At 33.6% G+C, this 24,885-nt stretch overlaps 1 pseudogene; it reads left to right on the top strand.

Moving 5' to 3' along the window:
• The first annotated feature begins 985 nt into the window (after positions 1 to 985).
• Positions 986 to 24,885, top strand: part of LOC127723313 (glutathione peroxidase-like) — a 32,035-nt pseudogene continuing 8,135 nt past the window's right edge.

A 24,885-nucleotide genomic window follows, 5' to 3' on the forward strand; every position in this document is an offset into this window, starting at 1 on the left:
TCTACGTGTCCGCTAGTCCGTCTACGTGTCCACCAGTCAGTCAACATGTTCGCCTATCGGTCAAGCTATATGTGTCCACTAGTCTGTCGACATATCTACAAGTTTATCTATGGATTCACCAGTCTATTAACATGTCCACATGTAGCCTGTCTTCACATCTACCAGTATGTGTGTGTGTCTTTTAGTCTGCATGTCTATGGATCCACACGTCTGTCAATATGTTCACTGGTCTGTGTATGGGTCCACGAAGAATGTTTGGTAACGCTAAACTATTTAAAAGAAGGTTACTATCTTTTAATGGATAATTAATTCCCAACTACAAAGGGGGGGGGGGGGGGGGGGTGGAAATGAGCTTTTCGTGTTACTATGGGAGAAGAATAGGCCTGATCATGGCTCCCCCCGTCACGCTTAGGGGCAAAGTAGGACCATGCCAATTTTTCCGGGGAAAAAAAAAACTGGACCGATCCACCGGAAAAATTAGCATGGGGACAAAATGGCCATAGGACACGAGCCATCCAACCAATATCTCAAAATAACGCCCAAATGAAAAAGGTCGGACATCTTACCAATAGAGCTGCGAGCCGAACTTTTGCAGAATGTTAATAAATTATTTTTGTACTGATGCATACACCATGCAGTTGATAAAAGACATGGTTCGTAAGCTGTCTAAGATAGTTGCTTGGAATTGAATTTTTGTTTACAGTGGGCTAATTTAAATGGCCACTACCACAGACGTATAAATTAAGGCATAGTTGCTAAGAGCACTCAGCTTCTAACTAATTCATTTATATATTTTGTTAAAATCTGAAAAGTTATTTTTTCAATCTAGTTTGAAAAAAAAATCATTATTTTGAAACGTTTTTTTTTTAATTCTACATCGCATACCATACTTTTAGTTGAACAGAGTTTTTTTATTTGACTTTGGAGAGGGTACCAGATAGTTTTCATATTACGTTCATTTGTACTTGGAAAGTGAAGAGTATACACATTAGATTACCTGCCCTTGACATCCTTACATAAAACAAAATCAGCATCAGTTATATCACGTCTGTTAGTATGTAACTATTCTCTTTAGTCTGGGATGGAGGGTTTTGTGGATATATTGACCATTGTTTTGGCCACGCTGTGGTCAGTTTCGGGACAAGATTTATCATCAAGGCAGGTAGCCTGTTACCATCACGATGACAATCTCCATTCTGTATATAATTTTTCTATGCCGGACATTCATGGTGAGAAAACCATAGATTTCTCCCATTACCGTGGTAAGGTAAGTTTATGTATAATCCTGAATAAAAACTTATACGAGTGCATGTTAACTTCTAAAATTACATAATCAACAGACTTTTTAAAATGCGTATAAAATTCGGTCAATTCGGCCATGCAAATCATGCAAATATTACGAATTTAGAAAATAATATGAAGAAAATCATCTGAATCATATTCTTATATATTAATTATTTTATTTTATATACTAGGACCCTTTTTTTATTCTTGTCAGGGGCGTATCCAGGATCTGTGAAAGGGGTGTAATTGCAGAAAATATACCGCTGAGCGTAGCGACGGGAAAAAAAAGGGCGATTTTTGCCAGAAAAGGAGATTTGTTTTTATCGAAATTTTACGCCCCCCCCCTCCCCCACTTGAGGTTGGTCAAGATATCTTATAAAACATGTATAGATATGAATTAAAAAAGAAAATCATTTATTATTTTTAATTTTGAGTGTATTATGTCGTTTTTGTCAACTGTTATGGCTCCGCTTTGAATCATTCTGTATTAATGTTCTTGAATCTCTAATAATTTTCAGTTGATTATTGTGTTACTAATAATAATTACTAATTTTAAAATTTAACTTATTTAAAGTTCTTTATTTAAAAAAAAATGTATACGAGGAAAGCATATCATGCAGGAAACACATTTCGACCATTTATCGCACATGCATTTAACATGAATATGTATGAGGTTCTGGGTGGGGTTTACAAAATTAAAAAAAAAAAACATCGGCAAAAGGTGAAGAATAAATATGCTAAAGGGGGGGGGGCAAAGAAAAGAGAAAAACAATAAGGAATAATGTGGTGCTAAAATATAAAGAATAGAGGATAATGATGGTCAAAATAAATAAAGAAGAGAGACAATTTCTTAAAAATGAAAATAAATCCAGACCCTCGTTATTTCACTTACATTTTATAAACGACTGGCCTAGTTTACAGACATGAATATGTATTATGCATCTTATGTTTTACGTTGAAGGTCATTAAACCTAAATACTTCATTGCCTCAGATTTCGCTTTTGAAATTTTTCCAAATGTTTCCATGTTTTATCATTCCACCAATATAAGAGCTGAGAAAAAAAGCTTAAGAATTTTTATATATTTGCGAATCTGGTGTTTCAGTGAGTTATTTTGAAAGATAAGCTATACTTTTATATAATTAATCGAACTTGATGATTGGTAAATAAAACATTGAAAGACTGCCAATATGCATTGCATTCTCTTTCATCTTATACAGCTGATATATGTACATATGTCAATATACACAGTAATAAATTACATATAAACAAACTTTCACAAATGATTGCAGTACGTGTAAGTGGCCATCCTGGCATTAGCTATCAAACTTTCTATACCTATCAGTCAGGAAAGAAAATACACGCTAAACCTATGGAGGTGACTGCAGGCGCGGATCTGCGGATCTAGTATTTGTTGTTAAGAGGAGGGGTTCCCGAGAATAAGGATATAGAGGATTATCCTTTTAATGAGAGGGTGGATGTTGAATGTAAAGTCTCGTATTGCCTTGTATATATGAATACACAACTTTCGACTTTTGTGACCTTTACTACATATGAACGGCTTCAATTTTCGCTCTGGTTAGCAAAAAAAAAATCAATTTGATAGATACAGTCAGAGATAAGATAATGAATTACTATTTATATTATTATTATTATTAGGGCTCTACATTTGTATCAAAATATAAATAAGGAAAAAAGCAATAATTAGAATAAAAGACAACGCAATGAAATCAGGCAGTTATTTTTCTCGTATGAATTGTTTTACATTTGTCATTTCGGGGCATTTTGTAGCTTACTATGCGGTATGGGGTTTGTTCATTGTTAAAGGCCGTACGTTGACAATAGTTGTTGACTTCTACGTCACTTGGTCTCTGGTGGTGATTTGTCTCATTGTCAATCATACCACATCTTCTGATTTTTATATGAAGTAAAACAATGAGGCCTGATCTATTCCTCGATGTTTGGATTGAAAACTATTATACTTAAGTTACTAACGGTATGTGATTGCGAAAATATATTAGCAATTGTCCAAAGAATTATAATAACAGGAAGATGAATATTATCTATTCCAGATTATTTTATAAAATTACGGAGATGCGTATGTTAGGAAAATGTGTGAGTTTTTCAAAGCACGTGTGTCGACTACTCTCTCCAAAAAATATAGTTATGAATGACATAGTCAATTCTTTTGTTTTTGGTATGTGAACCCCCCCCCCCCCCCAAAAAAATCAGATTTAAAGTTGAAGTAGCTGGTGCACAAAAAAAGGTGTGAAAAAGAACAAATCATAACTGTGGATAAAAGAATTGGGTATTACAATACTGATTACAGAAATATGATGTACAGAATAGAGAAATCATCTAATTACAGAGATATTTGATAGTATAATCATGAATAAGAATTTCACGGAATATGCCTGTTTCTAAAGAGACAGGATAATGTCCTAAAAATCTAAAGAATACCAAAATAAGATCCCCCATCCTGACCCTCTTCTTTCTCTCTATTATAATTTATACGAGTTTCTCCCTTCTAGACGTATCCGTCTGTCTTTTATTTGTTTGTCACGGGAGCAAAACTGTTTGCTGGTTCTATGCAAGGACGAGCGAAGCAATAGCAGTAACTGTTCCCGTGAACGAAATGTTTGCAATTGGGTTAATCAAGTATTACATTTTACCATACAAACTTTTGGTCCAGTAAGGATTGCTAACCCTGCCGGAGCACTTGAGATCTCCCCTGTTTTTGCTGTGATTCATGTTGCCCAATCTTAAGTTTTCCATGTTGTTGTTTTGTGAAGTGTTCGTTTTTGGCCGTTTTTCGGGTTTTTTTTCTCCATTGAATTGTCAGTTTGTTTTCGACTTATGAGTTTGAATATCCCTTTGTTATCTTTCGCCTCTCTGTTAGATTATAATAACACTGAAAATGAATCATGGTTTTAAATATTTTTTATTTACTTGTATAATGACCTAATAACTCGCCCACAAAGCAATTCGTATCAAAAAACAATTTAAAAACTAAATCAGGATGACTTATTGGAGAATTCTTGTCTATACCGTAAGGCATTTGCTATTTACTTGTATAAACTTGTCATCCCTGTTAATGAAAAAAATCATGCTTACTCTGGATGGTTGTTTTTTTTTGGATGTCCTGTCAGGACTAACGACATTCACATTAAAGACAAAAAGGAAAGCAACCTGATTAAAACTAAGATCTATAACAACTCCCGTGCTAAGAGATCTAAATTTTAATTAGATTGTAAAGAAAGAAGCCTTGTTGGCTCACTCTAAGAGTAACCATTCTATAGCTGTATAATTTTGTTATGTCTGACGTATACATGGTCAAAGAACTTTAGATTTCTCGAGTACCGTGGCATTAAGTAAGAGATTTAAAGATTGAGTTAAAAAATAAGTTATTTCTCAATCTAATAAAAAAAAACAGTCGGTGATTCTTCGACGAGTAAGCAATTCAAAACGGATTTAAAATTTTAATCAAATTTTAGGTAAGACACCAATATTAACACGCAGTGGCATGGGTCTCTTGACCGGGACAAACATTTGTTTCGTCTCTAATAAAAACAAACAACATAAGAACACACTTTTTTCAAATTTGTATTTATTTCTCCATCTTTTCAATGTAAACAAAATATCGTTTTCTCTTTCTTTTTGAAACAATTTGTTTTTCTTCGAGAAATTTTAAATTATACAATTTATTTACAAAAACATTTTCGCTACCAAACACACAAGATGAATGGTCGGTGACTTATGTTTAAATTTTGAACCTTCCAACAATCCGTCAATGCAAAAGTGCAATACCTAAATTATTAGTTAACAATCTATTGCACTTTGTTCCTAGTATTTGCCTTTCGGACTTGACATTCTTGCATTATACATAAACTGCATTAGTTACACAAAACCATACATATTAGTATACCAACCTTGCTTAGCCGAGATGGGCTGTTTTGCTGATGTCCTGACCATTGTTTTGGTCAATGTATGTTCAGTGTCCGGACAAACAGCACGGGCATCCAGGACAACAAGGAAAGTGGCATGTATTCCTCACAAGAACAATCGCCATTCTGTTTATAATTATGCTATGCCCGACGTTCATAGCTGCAAAACTATAGATTTCTCGCGTTACCGTGGCAAGGTAAGTAGTCATCTTTATTAACCAAATGGTAATGGGATCTTTTGTGGCAACTGACAGTGACAATCAATATGTGTCGTGAATAAACATACGGCTGAAAAAGATACTGTTAGAGTCTAACAAGGAATTGTATATTTAAATATACAATTCCTTGATTCTAGCGATGGTTTAGTCAAAGGATAATTCTCATTCAATGTTTTTCATTTTATGCCGGTGTTGTAAAGCCATTTCCCCCCGGGGTAATTTTGGATCATTGCTATTCTTCTCCTGAGGAAAGTTGACAATACGTATACATAAAGCCACTTTCAAACCATGTCCATATTTTCCCTACACTTTGGATTTCACTTTATACATATACATCAAATTACGGCCATTTATTGTATAACATATTTGTCGTATTTTCTTAAGAAATAATTAATTCCTGGAGTGCTAAACTATGATACTCTGATTTTCGGCTTGGGTTGCATAAGATGTTGGGTAAAAATTGTGTTCGTTTTGTTGACACGTATGTCACTACAAAGCTTTAGGGTCGGGGAGTGGGGGAAGGGCACCTATATATTTGTGCTATAGGAGTTCCGTTTTCATTCGAAAAATATCCCTATTCATATATTAGTTTATATCCAGTCATGCTTCAGTGATTCCCTATATAATCAACAAATTTTTTCCCACAAAAGGGGGGCCCGGGCCCCCAGGGCACCCCATGATCCGCTATGGTATATATTAATGAAAAATTACAACAATAAAGTATTACAATGTTAATGAAATTCAAATATGGGATTCGGAAACAAGTTTGAAAAAAAACTTTTATAAATCCGTCTCCCATATACTTTTTACACTTTTATATCTTGAATCTGTCCAAAAATTCGATTTATTAGACTTACATATTAGCAGTAACTGTGGGTGATAAAATACTACTGTCAAATTTGGAGATTAACACTTTCATCGAAGGAATAAATTTATTTAATATTCATTAAGATATTATTACCCATTGATATATATACAACTGTTTAATCCAATTGCCAACTATTGAAATATGATAGCCTGAACATTTCCATCCATTCATATATTTAACATCCTGAAAAAGGTACAGCGGTATGGAACTTATTTAAAGGAGTTATTATAACCTATATGCATTAAACATTGAACTTTATGTTTGTGCACTTGTCTGTGTCCGCTAGCATGTGCATGTAAGAGAGTATGGTGATTTCAACACATATCCACAAATCAGAGTACATTTCTGCATGGCCACTTGTCTGTCTAAGTGTCCAGTAGTCTGTTAACATATCTACCAATCTGTGTATATGCCCGTTTACATGTTCACCAGATTGTGTATATACTCACCAGTATGCCGACATGCCTATATACCAGTCTTTCTACGTGTTCACCAGATTGTGTATATACTCACCAGTATATGCCGACATGCCTACCAGTCTTTCTACGTGTTCACTAGATTGTGTATATACTCACCAGTATGCCGACATGCCTACCAGTCTTTCTACGTGTTCACTAGATTGTGTATATACTCACCAGAATGTCGACATGCCTACCAGTCTTTCTACGTGTTCACTAGATTGTGTATATACTCACCAGAATGTCGACATGCCTACCAGTTTTTCTACATGTCCACCAGTCTGTGTGTCTCCGCAAGTCTCTATATATATTCACCAGTCTATCTACGTGTCAACCAGTCATTCGAAATGTTCACCAGTCTTTCTACGTATCCGCTAGTCCGTCTACGTGTCCACCAGTCAATCAACATGTTCGCCTATCGGTCAAGCTATATATGTCCACTAGTCTGTCGACATATCTACAAGTTTATCTATGGATTCACCAGTCTATTAATATGTCCACATGCAGCCTGTCTTCACATATACTAGTATGTGTGTGTGTCTTTTTGTCTGCATGTCTATGGATCCACAAGTCTGTCAATATGCTCACTGGTCTGTTTATAGGTCCACGAAGAATGTTTGGTAACGCTAAACTATTAAAGAATGTTACTATCTTTTAATGGATAATTAATTCCCAACTACAAAAGGGGGGGAGTGGGGGTGGAGGGGGGTTGGAAATGAGCTTTTTGTGTTACTATGGGAGAAGAATAGGCCTGATCCTGGTTCCCCCCGTAGGACAACAGCCATCCAACCAATATCTCAAGATAACGCCCAAATGAAAAAGGTCGGACATCTTACCAATAGAGCTGCGAGCCGAACTTTTGCAGAATGTTAATAAATTATTTTTGAACTGATGCATACACCATGCAGTTGATAAAAGACATGGTTCGTAAGCTGTCTAAGATAGTTGCTTGGAATTGAATTTTTGTTTACAGTGGGCTAATTTAAATGGCCACTACCACAGACGTATAAATTAAGGCATAGTTGCTAAGAGCACTCAGCTTCTAACTAATTCATTTATATATTTTGTTAAAATCTGAAAAGTTATTTTTTCAATCTAGTTTGAAAAAAAAATCATTATTTTGAAACGTTTTTTTTTTTAATTCTACATCGCATACCATACTTTTAGTTGAACAGAGTTTTTTTTATTTGACTTTGGAGAGAGTACCAGATAGTTTTCATATTACGTTCATTTGTACTTGGAAAGTGAAGAGTATACACATTCGATTACCTGCCCTTGACATCCTTACATAAAACAAAATCAGCATCAGTTATATCACGTCTGTTAGTATGTAACTATTCTCTTTAGTCTGGGATGGTGGGTTTTGTGGATATATTGACCATTGTTTTGGCCACGCTGTGGTCAGTTTCGGGACAAGATTTATCATCAAGGCAGGTAGCCTGTTACCATCACGATGACAATCTCCATTCTGTATATAATTTTTCTATGCCGGACATTCATGGTGAGAAAACCATAGATTTCTCCCATTACCGTGGTAAGGTAAGTTTATGTATAATCCTGAATAAAAACTTATGCGAGTGCATGTTAACTTCTAAAATTACATAATCAACAGACTTTTTAAAATGCGTATAAAATTCGGTCAATTCGGCCATGCAAATCATGCAAATATTACGAATTTAGAAAATAATATGAAGAAAATCATCTGAATCATATTCTTAAATGTTAATTATTTTATTTTATATACTAGTACCCTTTTTTTTTTATTCTAGTCAGGGGCGTATCCAGGATCTGTGAAAGGGGGTGTAATTGCAGAAAATATACCGCTGAGCGTAGCGACGCGAAAAAAGGGCAATTTTTGCCAGAAAAGGAGATTTGTTTTTATCGAAATTTTACGAGGTTGATCAAGATATCATATAAAACATGTATAAATATGAATTAAAAAAGAAAATCATTTATTATTTTTTACTTTTGAGTGTTTTATGTCGTTTTTGTCAACTGTTATGGCTCCGCTTTGAATCATTCTGTATTGGTTCTTGAATCTCTAATAATTTTTAATTGATTATTGTGTTACTAATTAGAGTTACTAATTTTAAAATTTAACCTATTTAAAGTTCTTTATTTAAAAAAAAAATGTATACGAGGGAAGCATATCATGCAGGAAACACATTTCGACCATTTATCGCAGATGCATTTAACATGAATATGTATGAGGTTCTGGGTGGGGTTTACAAAATTAAAAAAAAATAATCGGCAAAAGGTGCAGAATAAATATGCTAAAAGGGGGGGGGGGACAAAAGAAAGAGAAAAACAATAAGGAATAATGCGGTGCTAAAATATAAAGAATAGAGGATAATGGTCAAAATAAATAAAGAAGAGAAACAATTTCTAAAAAATGAAACAAAATCCAGACCCTCGTTATTTCACTTGCATTTTATAAACGACTGGCCTAGTTTACGGACATGAATATGTATTATGCATCTTATGTTTTACGTTGAAGGTCATTAAACCTAAATACTTCATTGCCTCAGATTTCGCTTTTGAATTTTTTTCAAATGTTTCCATGTTTTATCATTCCACCAATATAAGAGCTGAGAAAAAAGCTTAACAATGTTTATATATTTGCGAATCTGGTGTTTCAGTGAGTTATTTTGAAAGATAAGCTATACTTTTATATAATTAATCGACCTTGATGATTGGTAAATAAAACATTGAAAGACTGCCAATATGCATTGCATACTCTTTCATCTTATACAGCTGATATATGTACATATGTCAATATACACAGTAATATATTACATATAAACAAACTTTCACAAATGATTGCTGTACATGTAAGTGACCATCCATTAGCTATCAAACTTTCTATACATATAACAGTCAGGAAAGAAAATACACGCTAAACCTATGGAGGTGACTGCAGGCGCGGATCTGCTGATCTAGTATTTGTTGTTAAGAGGAGGGGTTCCCGAGAATAAGGATATAGAGGATTATCCTTTTAATGAGAGGGTGGATGTTGAATGTAAAGTCTCGTATTGCCTTGTATATATGAATACACAAATTTCGACTTTTGTGATCTTTATTACATATGAACGGCTTCAATTTTCGCTCTGGTTAGCAAAAAAAAAATCAATTTGATAGATACAGTCAGGGTAAGATAATGAATTACTATTTATATTATTATTATTAAGGCTCTACATTTGTATCAAAATATAAATAAGGAAAAAAGCAATAATTAGAATAAAAGACAACGCAATGAAATCAGGTAATTATTTTTCTCGTATGAATTGTTTTACATTTGTCATTTCGGGGCATTTTGTAGCTTACTATGCGGTATGGGGTTTGTTCATTGTTAAAGGCCGTACGTTGACAATAGTTGTTAACTTCTACGTCACTTGGTCTCTGGTGGTGATTTGTGTCATTGTCAATCATACCACATCTTCTTATTTTTATATGAAGTAAAACAATGTGGTCTGATCTATTCCTCGATGTTTGGATTGAAAACTATTATACTTAAGTTGCAAACGGTATGTGATTGCGAAAATATATTAGCAATTGTCCAAAGAATTATAATAACAGGAAGATGAATAGAATATTATCTATTCCAGATTATTTTATAAAATTACGGAGATGCGTATGTTAGGAAAATGTGTGAGTTTTCCAAAGCACGTGTGTCGACTACTCTCTCCAAAAAATATAGTTATGAATGACATAGTCAATTCTTTTGTTTTTGGTATGTGAACCCCCCCCCCCCCCAAAAAAAAAAATCAGATTTAAATTTGAAGTAGCTGGTGCACAACTTCATGTCCACCCCAAATAATGATCAGTGCAAGTTTCTGGGAATTCCGTGAATTTGTTTTCAAGGAGTCGAGGCAATCGGTATTCATAAGCGAATTTAGAGGGTCTAGTTGACAAAGGCTTAGAGCGTTTCTGGCGACAAAATAGGACAATATCATAACAAATTAGACGGTACAAAAACGTTTGTATTCATAAGAAAAAATAGGACAACTTAGTAAAAAAATATTTTTTCTTAAAATCACTATCCGTATTCAACGGACATGCGATTGAAAAAACATTATTTTTAAATTGCGTACTGGACATGAGCTATACTGAATTGGTATTGTTATTCAGGCCTGCTTTACTCTGTCACACACTCGTATAAAAACAACAAATCAACAACTTCAGTATATTTTGGCTAATTTACAAAAGGACAGGTTATGAAATGAAAAAGTGAGATTTGTTTGAACCATGGAGTAAAACTGATTAAAGTATAAAGTTTAGGTTTCAAACTGTTTCTACTCTAAATACCTGATTTGAGTTTGTTGCTTGGGGTATAAATAAATTGAGATCAATCATATCTTGAATATGATAGCCAATGACCAAACCATATTGGTTTTCCAAAATGGTTTAGTTCGGGATTAACAAATAAGAATATAGCTTAGGGTTTGAACTATTTTCAAACTGGCTACAAAATCAAATAATCATGATTCATTTCTTTAAACTGCTTTACAACAAAGACTGTTTTCACAGTTACATTTCGACTTCAGCAAGGAAGCTACCTCAAATTCCCAAAATAGTACCTCAGAAAGGAATTAACATACAGTGGTTGCTTCTTATTTATTATGTTGTAATGGAATGGGAGAGAGAGAAATTATTTCTTTAAAAAGAAAATTATGTCCAACATAGAACATCAGTTTCATTAAAAATCCATGTCAGTTTATCTACATCTTATATAAAAAAGAAATGAGGCGAAATCATGCATCTTTATAAAAAAATTATCTGATCTTTCATTCCAAACATGCATTTAGGTTCACGATTGCATTTCTTTTTTTAAAGAAAGCAACTTTTTTTAAAAACATTATTTCCGTTATACCATAGATATGTCAAGCCAATTTTAGGTGTCAACAAGATGTATGATATGAATCTGTTTTTTAAAACAGGATATATAATACTAATCACTCACTGTATAAATTTCATTTCTTCTGAATTAAAGTATTTTCATTGTTGTGTAGTAAGGGAGATAACCTGTTTTTTTAAAGAAAGCAACTTTTTTAAAAACATTATTTCCGTTATACCATAGATATAATAGCCAAGCCAATTTTAGGTGTCAACAAGATGTATGATATGAATCTGTTTTTTAAAACAGGATATATAATACTAATCACTCACTGTATAAATTTCATTTCTTCTGAATTAAAGTATTTTCATTGTTGTGTAGTAAGGGAGATAACCTGTAAATTCTTTGTAATAACTAAGATATAAATATAACATGAACTCAGCCGTGGAATCAGTGATAATTGTTCTGTTCATTTTATTGTCGTTTTAAAGTTCTATTGTATAAACACATGTTTGTATTTGTTCATTGATGATAGTCCAATGTCTGGACTTTATTTCAATAAAAATTACTTACTTACTTACGCATAAAAAAAACCGGAACAACTTCTTGTTTAAAAGCCGGGCGGACAAACTTTAAATTTATGTATTTACGACGTATTTACTACGTGTTTCTTTCTTGAAACGCATTCACTTTGGTACTAACAACAACCAATTCTTCTACAGATTGCCAAAGTGCAACTTTGATAATTATATTTTCGTGTTGCTTCGCAATGTTAGCCATAGAGAAATACCGTAAACAATTACCAGTACAATGAGCACTACTGAAATTTGAAAAAAAAATATGAATTTTAGTTTAAAATCCAGTTAGGGAGCGACCAATTAATTCTAATGTGGGGTTGTGGCAGATTTGGTCGGGTCAATATATATATTTATTTTCAATTTTTTTTCTGATTTACTATTTTATTTTTTACTGTTTAGTCCCATCAGAGATTTTTTTCTTCAACAATTCGTGGCCAGAATATTTTTTTGCCAAAAATTGACGTCCCCTCCATCGAATTACAATGGCCGTCACATTACTGGAAAACAATGGGATATTACACAGGGAAATTTCACTCGCGTGAATTGAGATTCACACGAATCTGACGTGAAATTCACCTGAAAGGAGATTGCGTGAAACTCACGTGAAATGATTGCATGTGAGTTAATTCACGTTAGTTTCACGTTCACTTGAATTTTCAAAATAAAGTTATTCAAATACCAATTTCAAATTTTATTAAAATCATGAAAAAAAGCATGTTCACGTGAATTGCACGTAGAAACTCGTAAGACAAAGTAATCATTAGTTACAAAGTTGATAAAGGTTGACTAATAATATAGTATGTCAAATAAAATTGGATCCATGATCAGCAGGGACGTTGCAACTGAATGTTGTTTTACAGAACGTCAAACAGAACATACAGTCGAAATAGTCTGCTAATTTCATTCACAACTAAGTCTTATCTAAAGGCTAAAAGATTCAGATCGTGCATATAGTCCTTATCGCTATCTGGTAATTGGCGACACTCAACCCGAGAATTTGCGGCATTTGAACTATTGTTGTCATGCAACAATCGATTTTCCATTATGCGTGTGGCATCAAAAATTTACGGGAACGTCTGTGATGTCCAGTAATAGCAGACAAATAACGATAAAAAAAGAGGTGAAAGCTACTAAAAGGATATTCGAACTCATAAGCCGAAAAAAAAACTGACCATGCAATGGCAAAAAAAAAAGACAAACAGTACACAAAACATAACATAGAAAGACAAACAGTACACAAAACATAACATAGAAAGACACAAAACTTAACATAGAAAGACAAACAGTACACAAAACTTAACATAGAAAGACAAACAGTACACAAAACTTAACATAGAAAGACAAACAGTACACAAAACATAACATAGAAAGACAAACAGTACACAAAACATAACATAGAAAGACAAACAGTACACAAAACATAACATAGAAAGACAAACAGTACACAAAACTTAACATAGAAAGACAAACAGTACACAAAACTTAACATAGAAAGACAAACAGTACACACAACATAACATAGAAAGACAAACAGTACACAAAACTTAACATAGAAAGACAAACAGTACACAAAACTTAACATAGAAAGACAAACAGTACACAAAACTTAACATAGAAAGACAAACAGTACACAAAACATAACATAGAAAGACAAACAGTACACAAAACATAACATAGAAAGACAAACAGTACACAAAACATAACATAGAAAGACAAACAGTACACAAAACATAACATAGAAAGACAAACAGTACACAAAACATAACATAGAAAGACAAACAGTACACAAAACATAACATAGAAAGACAAACAGTACACAAAACATAACATATATAGAAAACTAAGGTGTATTGCATAGACACTCGACTTTTTAAAGCCGTAACCTTGTTGACATTTAGATGTTTGGTCGTTTGGTTGCTGTCTAAATGACGTATTTCTCACGCCGCAGCAATGATAATTCGTCGTAACTATCAAAATGTTCAACAATAAAATTTCGGTTACTCTTGTGATATAATGCTTATTTCCGAGAAATACATGGATATATAGCGATTTAGTCAGAGATCGATATATGCCAGGGGTTGGTATAAAAGCGATAGAGTCCAACAGCTGTTAGTAAATAAAGTAGTCCCAAAAGCAAGTTCATTCTTATATGATTTTGTTTTCTTTTATTAACTTTAATTGTTGTAGAAGATATTATTCAGCAAGGTTACTCAGTGGTGGATTCGGGTCGTAGAGGGCGTATCTTTTTGTTGGATAATATATATATTTTTTAGTTATAAAATTGCCCAATCAATTCCGGTTTCGCTACTCTCAGCAATATTTCTTCCATTTTATGAAATAACACCCCTTTAAAAATCCAAGATCCACCCGTTTCTTATACGCACACAAACAAAATATTCATACATTTTAAAAGTACAATGCTGCGTTTACAAGTTTCGACATCAAATGATGAATCATCCTTGTAAACTATGCCGACAGCCAATATTTATAGTTTGTTTAAATGTCACAGAAACGTGACTAATACTAAACGTTCTATACAGAAAGAAAATAGAATAGTGGAAAGATTAATTGCTGTTGGTAATGAAATTATTTATTTGCAACGTTTGCCTTTTAAACAAAAAGAGTGTTACAATATCAAACATAAAATTGAGAATGGAAATGGAGAATATGTCAAAGAGACAACAACCCGACCAAAGAGCAGATAACAGCCGAAGGCCACCAATGGGTCTTCAACGCAGCGAGATAATCCCGCACCCGGAGGTGGTCCTCAGCTGGCACCTCACTGTTTTGCACGTTCTCAAAACATCCCCTGGTCATTATTAGCAAAAAAAAATTATTCTTTCTAAAGATGAGAACGTGCCACTGTTTCTGCTGATTGGTCCAGAAGTGGTCCAAAAGTCATTTATAAAGACGCTGACTCTTTGCAGCGTAATTTACGAGGACGTAAAACAAACTGAAATTTTAGTATAAAAGTATCCTCTTCCAGTTAGTCTTGGCATTTTTCTTAACATCTTCAGAGGCGGATTTATGAGGGACAAGGGGACCGCCCCTCCCCTTTATGGAGCTTCAATTATGGTTAATGCATAGACTTTTCGTATGTCCCACTCCTAACAATGCCTAGTTTTGCCCCCTTTATCGAGCTACATGTATGTTTAATGATTAGACTTTTTACATGTCCCGCTCTAAACGTTGCTTAGTTTACCCCCCCCACCCCCCCCCCCCCCCCTTGTTTCAAAGTTCTGGATCCGTACCTGATCTTCTCTGGTGTGATAAAATGCCCTTCAGTATCGTTTATAATTATTATGTTCTTGTTTTAAGTTGTTCAAATAAGAACAGGGCTATGAAATAGCCACAACCTTGAAAGACGTCGAAAGTCCGCAACTAGAGACAATTATCTAGAAAAAGATAAAAAAAAAAAAAAACAATTTGTAAGCATTCGGCACACATCAGCAGATTAAACAGCTAGGTACCGGGATTTGCCGATGTTAGCCCAATGATATGTAAAACATTGATTATTCCCTTTTATCACAACTTAAAAAAATATTATGTGTCCTTATAAAGGAAAGGTTAATTATTTCCCCCCAAATTTTAATTGTCAATGGAATTAGTGTCCTAAATATTTTAAACATCCCGGTGGACTATTACAGGACCTACCTACTATATTTATTGTTAACTTGTTCTCGTCCTGAACATGCATGAAATATTTGCCAATGGACTTAAATAAAACAACAATCAACCAATCAATCCAAAATATACACCGTGTTATTTCTGGCTCCATTTTCGAAATTCTAGGTTAAATATCAACAAAAACTAAAAAAAAAAACAACGAATACACAAATACCACACCGGTTATCTCGATCCGAAAGCGGATCCGGAGGGATCCGCGGTCCCGAGGAGCAATTAATGAAACGTTTGTCTGTGTGGGAAAGTTTAATTTAGATCCAACGGACTCGATAATCAAGCTCGATAGGAATTCGATCCAGAAAACACACCCACCGTTACAAATGTTTCATCAATTGCGCCTCGGGGTTCGGATCCCTCCGCGGATTACGGATCGGGATGCCCGATGTGAATACATTTCATACTGTTTTTGTTATAATATTTAGTTCTATCCCAAATTAGGAAAAGGAGAATGCCACCAAACGGGAAATTATTGGGTGTCAATTTGGCATTTTCCATATTCTGAGATGAAGCAGCAGACTGCATTAATCAGCATATTGCTTTTTGATGTATAATATACTTACTGAAACATGTGAAAGTGGGTTATTTGAAGGTATCCCGTTTGCCAATATCCTAGCTGCGGAACTGTAGCTTTTATTGTCCTTGTGATAATTTTGGCAATTTATGATCCGAAAATTGCCGAAAAATATCACATAGACCAATAAAGCTACGATTCCGGTATTACCAATATCTTTGCTAATATGATATATACCATCTAGCTGATATAGAATTTGAAGGTTTATTGTCACCCGCGCAACGCGTTGCGGGGGACATAGAAACACCGGGCGTCCGTCCATCCGTCCGGTCTTGTTAGCGATCTCACGTGTACAATTCTTGCCAAATTTTTTTGAAACTTAAATCATAGGTTTATATCAGCAATGCCTTTGACGAGTTCGAAAATCAGTGCCGATCAAAAATTTGTAGAAGAGATTTCCTCCTTGGAAACGTTAATTATATGGAAAATTGCATCGTTAGTGCTCTCATTTGTTCAATTCTTGTTAGATCTTTATGAAACGTATAATATAGGTTCATATTAGCAATGTCCTGAACGAGTTCGAAAATCAGTGCCGATCAGTTATTTTCAAAAGAGTTATGCCCCTTGGAAACATTAATTATATTGCATTGTTAGCGCTCTCATTTGTACAATTCTTGCCACAATTTTCTGAAACTTAAATCATAGGTTTATATCAGCAATGTCTTTGACAAGTTCGAAAATCACTGCCGATCAATTATTTTCAAAAGAGTTATGCCCCTTGGAAATAGTGCATTGTAAGCGCTTTCATCAGTTCTATTCTTGCCAGATTTTTATGAAACTTATATCATTGGTTTATATCAGCAATGTCTTTGACACTTTCGAAAATAAGATCTGATCAAATATTTTTAACGAGTTATGCTCCTTAAAATATTAATTATAATGGAAATTACATTGCATTTGCACTAAAGCCTTCATTTCTCTTTAGATAGTAATAATAATTCCTGCTCTTTTATTTACCCTCAGAATTAATTGCATATTTTTATGTAATATGTAAACGTGTATCTCCTTGCGTAAAATTTTATTTCGTCAGTTCAAGAACGTTTTAACATAATGATTAATTTCAAAACTACATTACCAGTGGCATATTTAATATGTAAATGATTAAAGAAAAATAATTATTCTGATTCATCATATTATGACCAGGTTGTTGGTCACCTCTGTCATATTTATTAGTTTCGGGGAAAACTAGCGGTATCTTAAATAAAGTCCAAGTCGCTGGAAAGTTTACATATTTATTTCGCATCCATATATTTCAATCATTAAAACGTAACTGAATAACAACATAAAAACATATATAAAATACAATTTCAAAAGACTGATTGACATGCGTAAAATGAACCAATCAAAATATCTTTTCATTAAATAATATTAATTCGCGTTTTGCCGAAAGCGGGGATTACGGATTAAAAACATGCTTCGTATAAGTTTGTCAAGAATGGCTTTCGGCAGTTATCACTTAGTGTCAAATTATCTATGTTCTTTGTTACAGAACCTTTTATCTTAAAGACGGATATAAATCTTTGATAATTAATCTGAATGAAAGGATTATAGTTAAGTGTAAAATACAAGTAACTTTTGAATGGCGTAAAATACAATAAACTTATAAATTATTAAAACGCAATGAGGACTCGGAATAATAATAAAAAGCTAACATTTATAAAAATATACAAAATCCTAAATGTGAACTTTGAACGAACAATTGTCGGGTCATATTACCCCGTCGCTCCTTATATGATACTCCCGTATCAGCATGTGTAAATTATGAACGAATAATATTTCAAAATGCATAGAGGAGAAATTAAAAAGAGCAAAATTTATTTACATTATTTACAAGCGCGCTATTACGAACATTTGTCGTCTAAAATTTTCTCTCTCAAAATTTCTTTAAAGTACATGTAATTAAATCTAAGTGTGTCTAAATACCAACACGAATAAATCACGAATCAATATGTATAAAACGAACAGTCTGTAATATTTGCCACCATGCAAATAACAAATGAACACTGTGTCTCTTTCACAGAAGTTCGATACTTGAATCTATATGGAAATATAAAACAAATCAGTAATATGTATATAAACATTGTTATTGCATTAAGTCATTGTTTTGTCAAATAAATCTGTTTTCCTCACCAACTCTATTTCCACCTGGAATGAACACTAAGAATATCCCGGAGATTCTCTTCAATCTGAATTTTGTTACTACATATTTTAAGTTTCAGGAACATTTGTCCGAACTAGTTCTGTAGCACTATATGCCTATTTATGTACACATCTTTGTACTAATACATCGAACACATCTATGTGAATGTAACCATTTATCAAAATGTCGCTTATACCTGATATCTGTTTTAAACAAAAAACGAAAAGTGTAGATCATTTCGATACTTGAAAAGGCATTGTATGGAACATCGCAATACTGATTGTAAAGCTAAAAATATATATTTGCAATTAAATAAAATCTCAACATACTCATTTAAAAATATTATGGTAACTTGGCTACGGATATAAAATGTTGGGAAAAAATAAGGGGGGGGGGTCAAACTGTTGAACTTCAAATTGAGAAAATAAGACATAAGAACGAAATACGTATAAAATTCAAGTGTAAAAATCTTTCTGGTTGTAAACGTGCTGTGTATTTTTTTAAAAACAAAACAGGTTCTAATGGAATTTTTAAGATACTATTTTGTCTAAATAAAGCAATTCCTACTTATATTATGATAAATGCAAATGACATTGTGTTGTGGTGTTGTTTAAAAAAAAATGCATGTTTTGAAGTAAAATACATGTTTAACAATGGTTTCTTAAAATGCAAAAAGCAGTTAAAATGATTTTTCAAGATTTGATCGTTTCAGCATAGGATCGTCACTCCTATATTGAAACTCCTTTGAACACGAATTGGGTGACGAGTCCAAATCATGCTCGAAAGGGGTCGAAAGAAATGCCAAACGTTTGGTACGCCTGTACCCATTATACCATTGTTAGAACGTGAAAATAACACCAATTTTGTTATTGCTGTTACTTGATGTATGAATTGTCACTGATGGTTGTCTGATAATACGACCATTAACTTGTGTAAAAACACTAGGTCAAACTTACGACAAATATACTGTGACAACCCAATATGAATTTGAATGTTGTTATACTAACATTACTGTTTGAGAAAAAAAAATATGACTTGTTTTGTATATAAATTTCTTGATTATGTTAATATCTATCAAACTGTGAGAGAGAAAAACGGCTTGTGTGTAAGTTTTGCTATTTGACTTGAAAAGTGATGTGTAATTAAAATGTGTAAATCTACAGAAGAATAAGGAGGGGGGAGGCTATTTCTATCTCTTTGTTTTACGTGCTTTTATACGTTTAGTTTGATCCATGCAAACTTTAAATTCGTGTCTTAATTCTGGAGGAATATTTTCTTCCGGTTCCCATGAATTGCTTCTGTTACCAAAACCTAACCATTTTATGTAATAATGCATTTTATTGTTTATACGTTTTGCTTTTACTATCCGTTCTACTAGATACAGATCTGAATCATCGTTATTTCGGTCATCATTTGTGTGCCGTTGTACGAGGGTATCGTTTCGTATAGGGTCATTAGAGTCGGGCTGTGTATCAGTTTGAACAATTTCATCGTCATCTTCAGCATTTTCCTCTTCATTGTCATCATCGTCTGACATTTCGTCGTCAGTTGGAACATCTTCATTGTTTGTAGGCCTATCTTGTGGGTCATAAAACTTTTTTAGCCTGTTGACGTTGATAAGTCCTTTAAAGACCAAACAGCCTATTCAGTTCTACCAGTGATTTTTCCTTAAAATTTTGTGTGAAGGTATTTCATGTTTTGAGGAACAAAATATGATAAAAAAAATTGGGGGTCACCGACTTAGTTTTGTCACTATATCAACCTCAGTTTCTTGTTTTCCCGAATATTAACATGATATTTGCTTATTATTTAAACTCTCAAAAAATACCATTATATCAAACCTACAAGCATAATTCTTGTTTCATGTTAAACAGTAGATTTGTGTTATCAAATACAGGTTCAAGACTTTAAGACTCTTATTGTTTTGATCTTAAAAAATATGATTTATTTCATTCCCGCCAAAAATAAAACGCAAGAATGAAAAACGTTTTAAGTATTAAAAAATATCTACCAGTGATTTATTCATAAAAATTTCAAGAAAGAAAGTGCCATGTGTACTCTTCAAAATAAAGCAAAAAATTGTATATGTCACCGACCTTTCAAAAAGTTATGATTAATTTTCATGTTTTTTTCTCGTTCGTTTTGAAGAAAAGAGTTGTCGTTCTTCAGAACATTGAATCTGACGTCATAGTACAAGTTTTCCTTGTTGTCGCACGGTTTGAAAAAAAATTGCAAATTGGACGTTTGAAACCCACATTTAAATTTTCAAGAATCAAGAATAACAACTATATTCACCTACTTTATTATCCGGTAATACAAGCGATCACATGTATGTATCAGTATCAGATCTCATGATGTTGTTGCCGCACAAAATTAACCTTCAGAAACACCATCCGTCGGAATGAAAAATTGTTCGAAATAACCTTTTACGACGCTTTAGAAAGGAAAGTCTGTGTTTGTCCTCTCCATCTCATTAGCAAAATCATTGAAAATAAAAAGAGAAATGAAAGATGATTACTTACAGACTATTTGACTATATTAGACTAGATGTGTGGGTTTTTTTTGTCGCGTCAATTTCAGAACTTCGCCCTAGCGCACACTTTCGCTACTATTGACAGACGGACAGACATCAGCACGGACGGACTTCTTTATACCATTATGTGTCCCGACTAAGACGAGCGTATACAAATTATTCCATCTAGTTTGTGGATTCATTATTTCTTCAAATATTTAAAATATAAGAAAATTAAAATTATAGGTATAATATATGAATTAAAGTTTTTGATTCTAAAACGTTTTACATCCATTTAACCTATCATAAAATACGATCCCCGTTATTACTACCTCATGTGTTTTGAATAAACGAGACAGTAAATATAAAATACAAATAAGTTTTTAATTCAAAAATTGATTTAGAATCTAAGAAATAATTTTCCGTTGAAAACTATAAAGTATTTCTCAAAACAGGATGACATATTATGAATCTAAATAGCTCACTTTGGAAATTAAAACAAAGACAAGGTTGTATGTATAGCCGGATTGCCGGCATTGAAAATCGAAATTTATTTTCAATCTTTCCGGTCATTGTAGCTTTTTGAAAGTGAGAAATTTTATGTTGGATCTTATTCTTGAAGCAATTGTTTTTGGCATAAGTTAAATTTACAACAAGTTTAGTTTTAAAAACCGTAAATTTTTATTTTAATTCACATTCACTCAGTATATTAATTTCTTATATTTTTATCATTTCTCCTTGAGACAATTTGAAATGAAACAAAAGACAAAATACAATGTACCTTTATCATTTTTATTTTTACTATAAGATTTTGTCAATTAAGCAGTATAGATAAAATTTAACTTCATTGCAAGATCACCATTAATTTACGAGAATCTTAAAGAAATAAGTTAATCTCATCATGCATACGTTGCCAGTATATCGAAACTTCTAGAAAGTATTGTTTATCGGCCTAACCTTCTGAAAACTCAGTTTTGAAAATCACATATTAAGTTAATTCCGATCTTTAATTTGCGCCGATTTGATTCTTTCATTAGCGCCTATTTTATTTTTTTTATCACTAGCCCCGATACTTTATTTGCTATACGAGTAAATACATGTACATGTAGTAAACCTAGAATGTATATTGCATGGTAATATATGGATATAAATAGTGTTCCCTTATGTTTAAGATAATTTTGGTCATACTGTTCGAGAACTTCGTTTTGACACGAGAAAGAAAAGATGGATTTCGTTATTGGCAAGTACAACAAGTATAGAAAAGATAAAATGACAAGAAAGAATTATATATCAGATGTGTGGCATATAAATTCTCGGCAAGATAATAATTCATTGTACTAGTATTACATTTTTATGGATTTTATTGTGGTGCTTTGAAATGTTGTAAATAGAATTTTACTCCGTGATTTTAGTGGATGTAAACAGAGTGCACAAATATCTTTTAAATTGACTTATCCTGCTCGAAATTCTACTCCCACCTCCCCTTTGTGAGCAGGGGACAACAGTTATATACATGTTATAATTGACAATTCATAACATATGTACAACTGGCTAACGGAAGAGGTTTATATGATAAATAAAAAAATAACTTTCACCTACAATATACCTGTACACAATCGGCGCAAATGAAAGACAAAATCGGCGTAAGTGAAAGAAAAAAGTGAAATGCAGATCGGCGCAAATGCAAAAAGCCGAGTTCAAAATTTATATTTTTACTATTATTTTTTTTTGAACGGAGGTTACAGATAGTGTAGTATCTTTTGTGTCCATTTGTGTTTAATTTCCACTAGGTATCAGTGCGACGCTTAATTCCACTTTTCTTGGAAGACGTAGTTTTAAGCGTACACCATGTTGGAATCCGTGAAAAACGCGAAATAGGACGTTATAATTTGACGTTTTTTTTTCATGGCTAGAAACAACGTCATAGAGCTTTTATGTCACTACCAAGTTGCGTTAGTTGATGCGCATCAACAATAGGCTGTTTGGTCTTTAATTGGTACATCGTCAGAACAGCGCCGGAGTCTATACGTGCTTCTACCTTTAACTTCGGTTATGTAATACGGTCCTTGCCATTTATTACAAAGTTTTCTTGAATATCCAACTGGCGTAGTCTTTGTATCCATCCAAACTTTATCTCTAATCTTAAAAGTTGCCTCTCTCGCATTTTTATCATGTTGTGCCTTGTATTTCTGTTGCGCCTCAAGTGAATTTTCTTTGGCTATCTCTCGGGCCAATATGATATTCCTATGTAGTCTATCGATGAACAGTCTTGCGTCTGGTCCAACATTTGTGGGTTCTGTCAAAACTGTATCAATCGGCGTTCTGCATTCTCTACTAAACACCATGTAATACGGGGTATACTGTGTAGATTCTGTACATACGGTCGTGTTCATTGCATGAGCAATACTAGACAATTTTTCCGGCCAATCTAATTGGTTTGCGGCGATGTATGTACGAAGTTTCTCGGCTATTGTTTTATTATTCCTCTCGCAAGTACTATTTGTTTGAGGTCTGTAGCTACTGGTTCTCATCTTTTTGATCTCGAATATATTGCAAACCTCTTTTAATATATTAGACATGAAATTTTGTCCTTTATCTGTAAGAATTGCATCTGGCGCGGAATAACGGCATATCCATTGGTTGTAAAATATGTTAGCTACGTCTTTTGCACCTGTATTCTTCATCGGAAAGATTTCTACATATTTCGAGAACGAGTCTACGACAAGTAAGACATGTGAATATCCATCTGGACTCTTTCTAAATGGTCCTAAAATGTCCATATGAACCCTTCTGAAGACGTCTAGGATTGGAAGTGGCTGTAAAGGTGTCGGGCGTTTGTGCGCATCCGGCTTAGCTCTTTGACACTGTATACACGTCTGTACGTATTGTTGAATGTCACTGTACATACCAGGCCAATAGTATTTATATCTGATGGTATGGTAAGTTCGTTCAATGCCACTATGTCCACCGAGTAAGCTGTCGTGGTATGACTTCAGGATATCGTCTCGTAGGGTTACGGGTACTGCTAATCGTTTAACTATCCTATCCGCTCTGTGACCTTTTCCTTTCGGGTAGTATAAATGAAATAATACGTCATCGTCTATAATATAATCTTGGGATCCAATAACAGTTTTTCGCGCTTGTCTGGTCTTGTCGGGTAGTTCTTTATCTAATATGTATTTAATGACATCTTTGAAATTTTCATCTGTTCGTTGATCATTTACGACTTTTTCTTTTGGACTTGTGGTTATTTCGCAAATGGACGCATATGGGTCTAACTCGATGAAAGTGGCTTCTGTCTGTGTTGACGATTCGACTGTAGCTGTTGTAATAGTAACTATTTCGGTACCATATGGTCTTCTACTTAACGCGTCAGCGTTACCATTAGCCGTTCCCTTTTTGTGAATTATTTCATAATCATAGCTTTGCAGGAACATAGCCCATCTTGCAAGTCGGCCTGTGCTTTTCTCTTTCGTAAGCTTCTGGATGTATTGAAGTGCTATGTGATCTGTATATATTCTGAATTTTCGGCTAGCCAAATAAACATGATATTGCTTAACTCCTTCAACCAAAGCTAAATATTCAAGATCTCTGATACAGTAATTCTTCTCGGCTCCAAGTAACGATCGTCCACCATACGCAATGACTTGTTCTCTACCTTTACGGTCCTTTTGTCCAAGTATGTAACCAATAGCGATCTGTGAAGCATCTATGTACAGGATAAAGTCTTTTGAGAAGTCAGGAAACGCAAGAATTGGAGCTGAGATTAAAAGTGTCTTTATTTCATCAAATGAA

The sequence above is a fragment of the Mytilus californianus genome, unplaced genomic scaffold (genome assembly GCF_021869535.1).
Source record: "Mytilus californianus isolate M0D057914Y unplaced genomic scaffold, xbMytCali1.0.p SCAF_13, whole genome shotgun sequence".
Taxonomy (NCBI): domain Eukaryota; kingdom Metazoa; phylum Mollusca; class Bivalvia; order Mytilida; family Mytilidae; genus Mytilus; species Mytilus californianus.